We start from the raw sequence: 10091 nt of genomic DNA, 5'->3' as shown, positions 1-10091 counted from the left end.
AGAAACCTCAGATTTGCAATTCTTTATCTTTCCATTAAAAGAAGGATTGAAGGGATCCCTGGGTGGCGCAGCGGTTTGGCGCCTGCCTTTGGCCCAGGGCGCGATCCTGGAGACCCGGGATCGAATCCCACATCGGGCTCCCGGTGCATGGAGCCTGCTTCTCCCTCTGCCTGTGTCTCTGCCTCTCTCTCTCTCTGTAACTATCATAAATAAATAAAAAAATTAAAAAAAAAAAAAAAAAAAGGATTGAAGACATGCTTTCCCTGCTTCACATTTAATCAGATTCTTCTATATTAATGGATAAAAGCTTTGGACCAAATCAGTCTCAACCAGAAACAGTTTATGTTACACAATACTAAAATAAGAGCTAATACTGAATTTTCCACGTTCAGAATGTTTGAGAAAGCATATTTTAGTATTATGAGTTTATTTAACAAAAAGTTCGATATAGAAATGCACACAACCTGATTTTTATATTGTAGTTGAAAAGGTACGATGGAGAGGAGACATGTGGAAGCAGTTGGTTTCTTCTGATGAACACACCCATTGTTTATACTTGTTCCAAGAATTCTAACGTGATACTACTTCCTCCTATTACCACTATTCCAATATTGTTCTGTTGCCCACTGCTTGCTGCCTCCACGACTATCACAAAATTCATAAAAATATCAAACCCCCACAATATTCCTTTGCATATCTGCCACCATTTAATTTCAGTGATAATTTCTTGTCTATAAATTTTTTCAACTCGGGAGGGTGAGCTTTGCTCATGAAATCTACTTTTCAAGCTCAAATATGCCTCCAAATGGAATTCATAATGACCCTCAGGCTCCCACAGTAGGCTCAGTGGGTAATGTAACTTGTGATATAACATCTCCAGTTCACCCTAGTGAGTGATCACCTCTCCTTTTTCCCCGATGCTTTCCCCTCCCCTGTCTCTTATTATTTTCTGTTTTGTTTTTCTTTTAAGATTTTATTTCTTTATTTGAGAGGAAGCATGAGCAAGGGGAGAGGGAGAGGGAGAAGCAGAAGCAGACTCTCCATTGGGCAGGGAGCCTGATGCGGGACTCGATCCCAGGACCCCAGAACCAGGACCTGAGCCCAAGGCCAACGCCCAACTGACTGAGCCACACAGATGCCCCTCCCCTGTCTCTTAAAGACTCCCACAGACCTTCCTTTAACCTGTTTATTTTGAATGGTAAATCTAGACTTAGTCCTGGGGTTCTTTTTTTTTTTTTTTTTTTAAGATTTTTAAAATTTATTCATCAGAGAGAGAGAGAGAGAGAGGCAGAGACACAGGCAGAGGGAGAAGCAGGCTCCATGAAGGGAGCCTGATGTGTGGGACTCAGTCCTGGGTCTTCAGGATCAGGCCCTGGGCTGAAGGCAGCGCCAAACCTCTGAGCCACCCCGGCTGCCCAGGGGTGTTGTCTTTCTGTGCCTATGAAGGACACCTGTGCATAATGACAGTCCAGATGTCTTAGATACTCCATAAGTAGGAGAAACTTATCCCAATAGGAGTGATAGGGTAGCCCAGGTAAGACCTAGAAAATGTGTAAGGTTAAGAATTAGGATGTGGAACAGGAAGACTGTCCTTGTTTGCACAAATGACTGTGGATTTAGAAAAATAGTTTCTATTTGTTATATTTCCTAGTTATCTCCAGATCTGTAGTTTTATGTTAACTTGTTTTTGTTTCCAGGTATATAGGCATTGCCGACATTCTTTTTTTGACTGTATTGTGGCAAGAATGTCCTCACTAAATTGATATTAGAGAGGTGGAGGGTGAATGGGTATTATTTCAGACATTTAGCACTGGGATGTAGGAGGTGAATCTAAGTAAAACTGAATGAAGTCACCATCCTTAGAAAATTAAGACTTAAAAAAAAAAGAAAATTAAGACTTATTAAAAGAAGATGTGAAAAATTATTTCCCACATGGGGAGGGAACTGGAGGTGTCTCCCTTTAGCCACTACAAAGGCAGCTCTTGGTGGTTTCCTCTGATTAATTCATGCATTGGGATTAAAAAGGGTGGTGGGTTTCTGAGGAGTAGGGAATTCTTCATGATTTAACTGAATTCCTCTGTGTTGCTGAGGACCAGATGCTGTTGGATGACAATGATGACTGTGTTTGCCCAGGCCTAGATCAGGGGCACTGGAGGGAGGAGGGGTATTGAATGATGCTTTATATTTACATGATATTTGAAAATGAAGAAAACTCCTGACAGTGGATTAGGCAAGATTAGCAAGGTATGTGCTATGGTTCTTTTAGTATCCCAGGGATATAGTACCAAGCCCTAGCATCCCAGGGATACAACCCAACAGGTGTCAGATTCACTGTAGATGAATGGCCTTTTAGGGAAGCTGCTGAACTGCTGTGTGGGACCTTTTTGTAGAGCCAAGATGAGTATAGTCCAATGCTGTGGCTCTGTTCATGGCTCAATTGTCGGAGGAACAGTTCAACAGTGAGGGACAGTTAGCATTTCTGTCTCATGCAGACCAACCCAAGTGTCATTGACTACTGAATAATAAAGAAGAATATATATATATATATATATATATATATATATATATATCACACATATATATGATCAAATATTAATCAGCCTAAAAAGGAATGAAATTTTGCCATTTGCAGCAACATGGATGGAGCAAGAGAGTTTTATGGTAAGTGAAATAAATCAGGGAATGTCAAATACCATATGATTTCTCTCCTATGATAATTTAAAATCAAAGTAAGTGAGCAACAGGAAAGAAAACAAGAAAGGGAGGGGCAAACTAAGAATCAAACTAAAAAAAAAAAAAGAATCAAACTCAATTATAAGAACAAACTGATGGTTGTCAGAGTGGAGGTGGGTACATGGATGGGTTGAATAAGTAATGGGAATTAAGGCATGCACTTGTGATGAGCACTGGGTGGTGTACAGCAGTGTAAAATCATTGTTGTACTCCTGAAATAAATATTACCTTGTAAGTTAACTAACTGGAATCTAAACAAAAACTTGGAATGTAAAAAAAAAAAAAAATTGTTTTTTTACTGAACAAAAACCCTTTTTGTTTTAGATTGACTAACTTGCAGCAGTTGCACAAAATACATCTTTAGAACAAATGGAAACATTTATTTTTCCTCCTTTTTGGACCAAAATCAGAAACTCTCAGTGAATATTCCTGTTTTTATGCAAATATATGTATTTGCATAATTTCTATAACAATCTGTTCTATTATGACAAGACACAATTACAAACACTGGTTATATAACCAAAACTTGACTGGAGTGTCATAGCTGAGAAAGAGCTGCATAGACTCAGACATGACAAAACAGCTCTAAGGGACTATGATTGACTTTATGAACCAATGAAGCCCCCTTGGAAATATCAGCCTGATACATTGCTTTGAGAGTTCCCAGCAGCCTCACCAGGTCAGTAAAGAAAATCATGTCCTAACAGGTGCCAGGACCTAGGATATTTGGGGACCTCAAGAAGAGTGGAATTTATCTATACATGTATGTACTGCAGGCAACATCTGATGGCAAGGATTTTGCATGACCTCTGGCCTGGAGAGGCTATTAAAAGTTCAATCTGGAGAATCATTGTGAATAGTTCACCAAAGTTATTTTTTAAAATCTCTAAGTCAAACCTCTATTCTTGATGCAATTATTTATGCAAAAATTCAGGCCTAGTGTTCTATTTTTTTTTTTTAAGATTTTATTTCTTTATTCATGAGAGATGGAGAGAGTCAGAGACATAGACAGAGGGAGAAGCAGGCTTCCCCGGGGAGCCTGATGTGGGACTCCATCCCAGAACCCTGGGATCATGGCGTGAGCCAAAGGCAGACGCTCAACTGCTGAGCTACGCAGACATTTCCCAATGTTCTTTCTTGAACTACCTTTATTTTACGATGAATACAGTGTTCTTTTGGCTATGTTTGGTAACAGCGAGGGTGATTATAGAGAACAGTTTGTTTCAATAATACATCTTTGTAGAGAACTATTTCAGTACTATTCATTACAAACTAGGTGAGATCCTGATTTCTCCTGGTGTCATCCATAACTGGCTCCAAATCCCCAAATTAATATTTTGATTTTTCTCCCACATTTCTGCCTTGGAATCATTGAAAATAAATCTCCCTTTATTCATGAGATCTGTAGACTTAATATAAATGACCTTATGTAACAAAATCTTCCTTTAAAAAAAGTTATTCATGAGACACAGAGAGGCAGAGACCCAGGCAGAGGTAGAATCAGGCTCCATGCGGGGAGCCCAATGTAGGACTCGATCCTGGGATTCCAGGATCACGACCTGGGCCAAAGGAAGGCGCCAAATTGCTGAGCCACCCAGCCATCCCACAAAATCTTCCTAATAGCTCATGTATAGACCACCTTAATCACTCGATGTACTCCTGAACACATGAACAGATGCATTTCAACTATAAACCAGGAAGATATATCAGGTGGTTGCTATCTGTCCTCACTCTATCTGAAGATAGTTCAAGTCTGATATCTAGATGTCTGCTCAACTGGCCAGTCTTAGAGGTCAGAAACTGGCTTAGCATTTGTTCTAATCATTAACATATTTCTTCTTTTGTTTTCTTATAAATGCCTCATTTAATTATATTCCTTGAGCCACAGGGCTAACTTTGAAAATATACCTGGGTCATCGACTCCTGAAGTGACTTTGACTATACTGGCCTATTGTTAGACTTCAATGCTGATCAGTGATGTCAAACAATCTACCAGGTCAACTTTTTTTTTTTCAGGTCAACTTTTAACATGTGAAACTCCTAAGGAAGTTACAGATGGGAGAACTGAATTCTTCAGGACAGCCTCTCCATCCACCAACCACTAAATATACCTATTGGGTCTGTGGATAATTTGAGTTGAAGATACTTGAGAACCTGCAGGCTCAAGAAAACCTTTCCTGCTCCCTTAACCACACAGTAGATCTAAATTGAGGGTCTTTCCCAGGTAAGGGTTATTCACAGAGACATAGTTTATCCCAGTGACCCACCTGTAAGGTAGGACACATATCTAATTCCCAAATATATTTTCTTCTTATCACTCTGTAAAGTGTTTTCCTCTTCTTTGAAGCTCCACACTCCTGACCCCTTTTGCCTTAGTTCATGATGCCATTTGTACCTCATCTTGCCTCACATTCTTTGGAATTTCGATGCCTACGTACATTCCCTATACATTCATCTATTTATTTATTTTTATTTTTTTTTAATTTTTATTTATTTATGATAGTCACACAGAGAGAAAGAGAGAGGCAGAGACACAGGCAGAGGGAGAAGCAGGCTCCATGCACCGGGAGCCCGACGTGGGATTCGATCCTGGGTCTCCAGGATCGTGCCCTGGGCCAAAGGCAGGCGTTAAACCGCTGCGCCACCCAGGGATCCCACATTCATCTATTTAATTTGATTTTCTCCTGTTACTCTGCTCATGTCCGTTTAATTTTTATTCCAGCTAGGAGGATATTTAAGGGGACAAGAATTCTTATTCTCTCACAGCAGATTTGGTTTTAATGCCTCATCTTCTGCATCCTATTTAAAGTATAAAAAGAAGGTGGGGCCGTAGGAAGTACTTCTTCAGGAGTTGATATTTTTTTAGTTCATTTTTTTGTCACTATTCCAGAAGATTCCTTATATGTTTTCCTGCCTGGTTACTACCTTGTCACTGTTTCTTTACAAGGTTCTCAATACCAGTAAAATATTTATCCCCCTTGGTTCTTTTGTTTAATAGTTGGCCATCTTGAGGTGGGTACCTAAACACAAAAATTAGGTATATTGAAGGGTTCTCATTTAGGCCACTTGAGAATTAAGAGATCATCATTAGTGTGATTTTTGGTTCATTTAGACACTTGGGAATATATAATCCATGTGTGTTAAATATGTTTCCTACCAGATCGTTGGAGGTTGATTTTTCTATTCCTTTTTGACATTGTGATTGTTTATTTCCATCCTAGTGGTTGAACTATTCAGCACTACCTAAAGGTTTTAGCTGTGAATGAGTGTGCTAGTTAGAGGGATCTTGCTCTTTCAGGTGTCACCATGGAAATGGCCTACAATATTTTGTGTCTCATTTTTTTCTGGAGTTAGCCTGGCTGTATTCAGAGTACTCATTGGCTGCAGTCTCATTGGCTGATTCTTCTATGCTTCCCCTGGTGGAGCAGCTAAATTATTTGTATTTTAAGTGGGAATCCCTGTGGGATGGCTATCGGGTGCTGAAGTTGACTGCCACTCTCTACTGATCGACATTGATGTCCTTTGTGTTTGGATTCATTCAGAATCTCATGTACAGAATGCATCAAGCATTTAAATCGGCCACAGTGGGGATCAGCGGTTTAGCGCCTGCCTTTGGTCCAGGGCGTGGTCCTGGGATCTGGGATCGAGTCCCTCATCGGGCTCCCAGCATGGAGCCTGCTTCTCCCTCTGCCTGTGTCTCTGCCTCTCTCTCTCTCTCTCTATGTCTATCATGAATAAATAAATAAAATCTTTAAAAATAATAAAAAATAAAAAATAAAAACAACGTAAAAAAAAATAAATTGGCCACTGTGTGAAGAATCTTAAATTTCTAAGAGGCAGATGCATCTGTGCCACAGACCTGCCATCTGTGTTCCTCCTGCCCTAAAATGAATTGTGGCTATGTAGTAGCACAAAAGAAAATCATTAAAAAAAAGAAAAAAAAATCATCTTCATTTTAATAGAGTCATAACACCAACATGAGCTCATTTTGTAACATGAGCATAATGGACTGAGTGGGGAGCTAGATCAGACACACTGGTTCCCATTGATAGCCTTAAAACAACCTCAATCATACAAGCATAGCATCAGAATCACAAAGCCCCTCAAATTCTGTAATCTATTTTCAGCAGAAGAGGACTGGACCTCCGGAAAATGGCTTTAGGATGAAACTAAAAGCAAGCAACAGGAAATTTCTCTGGTGTCGTCACATGCTGTTATTTTACCAAGAGAAGTCTTCCCAGCCAGGTTCCTGTTTTTCTCACTGCAAACTGAAATCATCATACTCAAGTCCTTTCAGATTTTCCTTCATGGTCTTCTTAAACCTATTTATTTGATATGCACATTTACTTTTATTTTTTTTATTTTTTTATTTTTTTTTTATGATAGTCACAGAGAGAGAGAGAGAGAGGCAGAGACACAAGCAGAGGGAGAAGCAGGCTCCATGCACTGGGATCCCGATGTGGGACTCCATCCCGGGTCTCCAGGATCGCGCCGTGGGCCAAAGGCAGGCGCCAAACCGCTGCGCCACCCCGGGATCCCACCGCTGCGCCACCCAGGGATCCCAACACATTTACTTTTAAACTAACCTTTTACTTCAATGTTTTTTGGTTAATGATATTTTAATTATTAGTTATTAATTTAATAACTAAATTAATAAAATAAAATAAGAATTTAATTTAAAGGTAATTTATACCTTTAAAATAAAACAATTGTTTAATAAAAATTTTTTGAGAGACCACATGCAAATTAGATGAAGTGGGGGGCAGGGAAGGGGCAAAGGGAGAGGGAAAAATGTTCAGCAGATGCTGAGCTAGGCCCAGATCCAGATGTGGAGCTGGATCTCAGGGCCCTAAGAGCATGACCTAAGACAAAATCGAGAGTTGGATGCTTAACCAACTGAGCCACCTTGGCAACCCCCTTTTTTTTTTTTAATTTCTTTTTAATTATTTATTTATTTATGATAGTCACACAGAGAGAGAGAGAGAGAGGCAGAGACATAGGCAGAGGGAGAAGCAGGCTCCATGCAACGGGAGCCCGACGTGGAATTCGATCCCGGGTCTCCAGGATCGCGCCCTGGGCTAAAGGCAGGCGCCAAACCACTGCGCCACCCAGGGATCGGCAACCCCCTTTTTAATGTTTTATTTTCATGCCACATAGTTGAAGTAATAGTTCCTTGTAGGAACAGATAGTGACCTATTTTGGTCTATAGGTAGCAACACAGCTACAACCTCTGTCACCGGGAAGAAGTTATAGAAGATGAGCCCTTCATCCATCAACTGCCTTAAAGATTGAAGGATTTTTATATACAATGGAATATTACTCAGCTGCAAAAAATAATGAAATCTTGCCATTTGCAGTGACTTGGATTGAGCTCACATATTATGCTAAGTGACATAAGTTAGAGAAAGACAAATGCCTTATGAGTTCATTCATACATGGAATTTAAGCTATGAGACAATTGAATGTAGGAGGAATAAAAGAGGGAACTCAGGGCTATGGAGGATATTGTTTAAGGAGTAGATGAAATGAGTGAAGGTGTAAGGAGGGCATGAGTGATGAGCACTGGGTGTTGTATATATAAGTGATGAATCACTAAATTCTAGTGCTGGAACTATTACACTATGTGTTAACTAATAGTGAATTAAAATTTGAAACTACAAAAAAACGTTTAAAGACAGAAAATTGGTCATTGGTGAGATGATGAGAGAAACAGAAAAATATTCACTTTTTAGCTCAGATGGCTGTCCTTTCACCTGCATAGTTGCTTTTTATTGTTTATAATTTTTAAAGTTCTTATTTATTTATTTATTAGAGATACAGCACAAGTAGGGGGAGCTACAGGAAGAGGGAAATGGAGAAGCAGCCTTCCCATAGATCAGGGTCCCTGCCTTGGGTTTTGATCCTAGGTCCCCGAGATCATGACCTGAGCTGAAGGCAGGCATCCCTGCCTGCATAGTTTTGATGAGGATCCAATAAGTGCTGGCTTCTCTATCCTCAAAGAATCTCATGACTTCCTTTACTTCTCACCAATAGTTAATATTGAACTAAATGAAAAGCACCATAGAAATTTCAAAGTATTTTCAGGTGTATAAATTTGAGGAGTGATGCCTGTGTGGCACTGTCTGCTGACCTGCAGACACTTGATTTTGGCTTAGGTTTTGATCTCTGGTCCTTGGATGGAGCCCCATGGAGTTGGGCTGCCAGAGCAGTGCAGAATCTGCTTGAGACTGTCTCTCTCTCTGCCCCTCCCACCAATCCCATTCTCTTTCTCTCTCTCTGTCATACTCTCTCTCTTCCAAATAAACTAACCTTTAATTTAAAAAAAAGAGAAATCCGGGGATTCCTGGGTGGCTCAGCTGTTAAAGGCCTGCCTTCGGCCCAGGGCGTGATTCTGGAGTCCTGGGATCGAATTCCATGTCGGGCTCTCTACGTGGAGCCTGCTTCTCCCTCTGCCTGTGTCTCTGCCTCTCTCTCTCTGTCTCTCATGAATAAATAAATAAAATCTTTTAAAAAAGAGAAATTTGTGGAAATATATAGGACTTAATACCCCCTACAGAAGCATACCTCACCCTCCAGTACTAAGCATATAATCATTAACTTCAAACATTAAAAGAGTTGTTCTTGGGACACCTGGGTGGCTTAGTTGTTTACATATCTGACTTTGGCTTGGGTCATGATTTCAGGTTCCTGGGATAGAGCCCTGTAGTGGGGTCCCTTACTCAGCGGAGACTCCGTTTGTCCCTTTCCCTCTGCCCCCCCACCCCGCCTGACTCTTTTTTATTTAAATTTTATTTATTTATTCATGAGAGACACAGAAAGAGACATAGGCAGAGGGAACAGCAGGCTCCTGGTGAGGAGCCTGATGTGGGACTCAATTCCAGGACCCCAGGATCATGCCCTGATCCGAAGTCAGATGCTTAACCCCTGAACCACCCAGGTGCCCCCCCCCAACTCTTGCTGTTTCTCTCTCCAATAAAATCTTAAAAAGAATAAAAATAAAAAATAAAAGTCACTCTTTCTGAGCCCAAGTCCTGTTCCTCTGCTCCCTCAATTAATTTTACATTACCCCATAAAGCATCACAAGAATGGTCTTCCCGTTGCGTTAAAGGATCCCACAATTTTCCCCCTAAACCCCAAGCCAGCTCCCATTCCTTCATGAAGCCAATACACAAGGCATGGGTTTTGGTTAGAAAGGAACTTCAGCTTTATTTAGGAGGCCAACCACTTGGGTAGAAGACGGACTCCTGTCCAAGAACCAACTCCAAGGATTTTGGTGGTCCTCAGAATTTTAAAGAAACTTGAGGGCAGCTAATCAGTAGAAGGGAAGCAGGGTAGTCTGTAACACTTGCTGATGCCTG

General features: G+C 40.5%; 1 pseudogene; it reads right to left on the bottom strand.

Moving 5' to 3' along the window:
- Positions 1-550: 550 nt before the first annotated feature.
- On the bottom strand, positions 551-771 carry LOC144324705 (small nuclear ribonucleoprotein G pseudogene; annotated as a pseudogene).
- Between the last annotated feature and the right edge of the window lie 9320 nt (positions 772-10091).

This window comes from Canis aureus, chromosome 1 (assembly GCF_053574225.1).
Source record: "Canis aureus isolate CA01 chromosome 1, VMU_Caureus_v.1.0, whole genome shotgun sequence".
Lineage (NCBI taxonomy): Eukaryota > Metazoa > Chordata > Mammalia > Carnivora > Canidae > Canis > Canis aureus.
The sequence above is the reverse complement of the archived record's forward strand: the minus strand, read 5'-3'. Positions and strand labels throughout refer to the sequence as shown.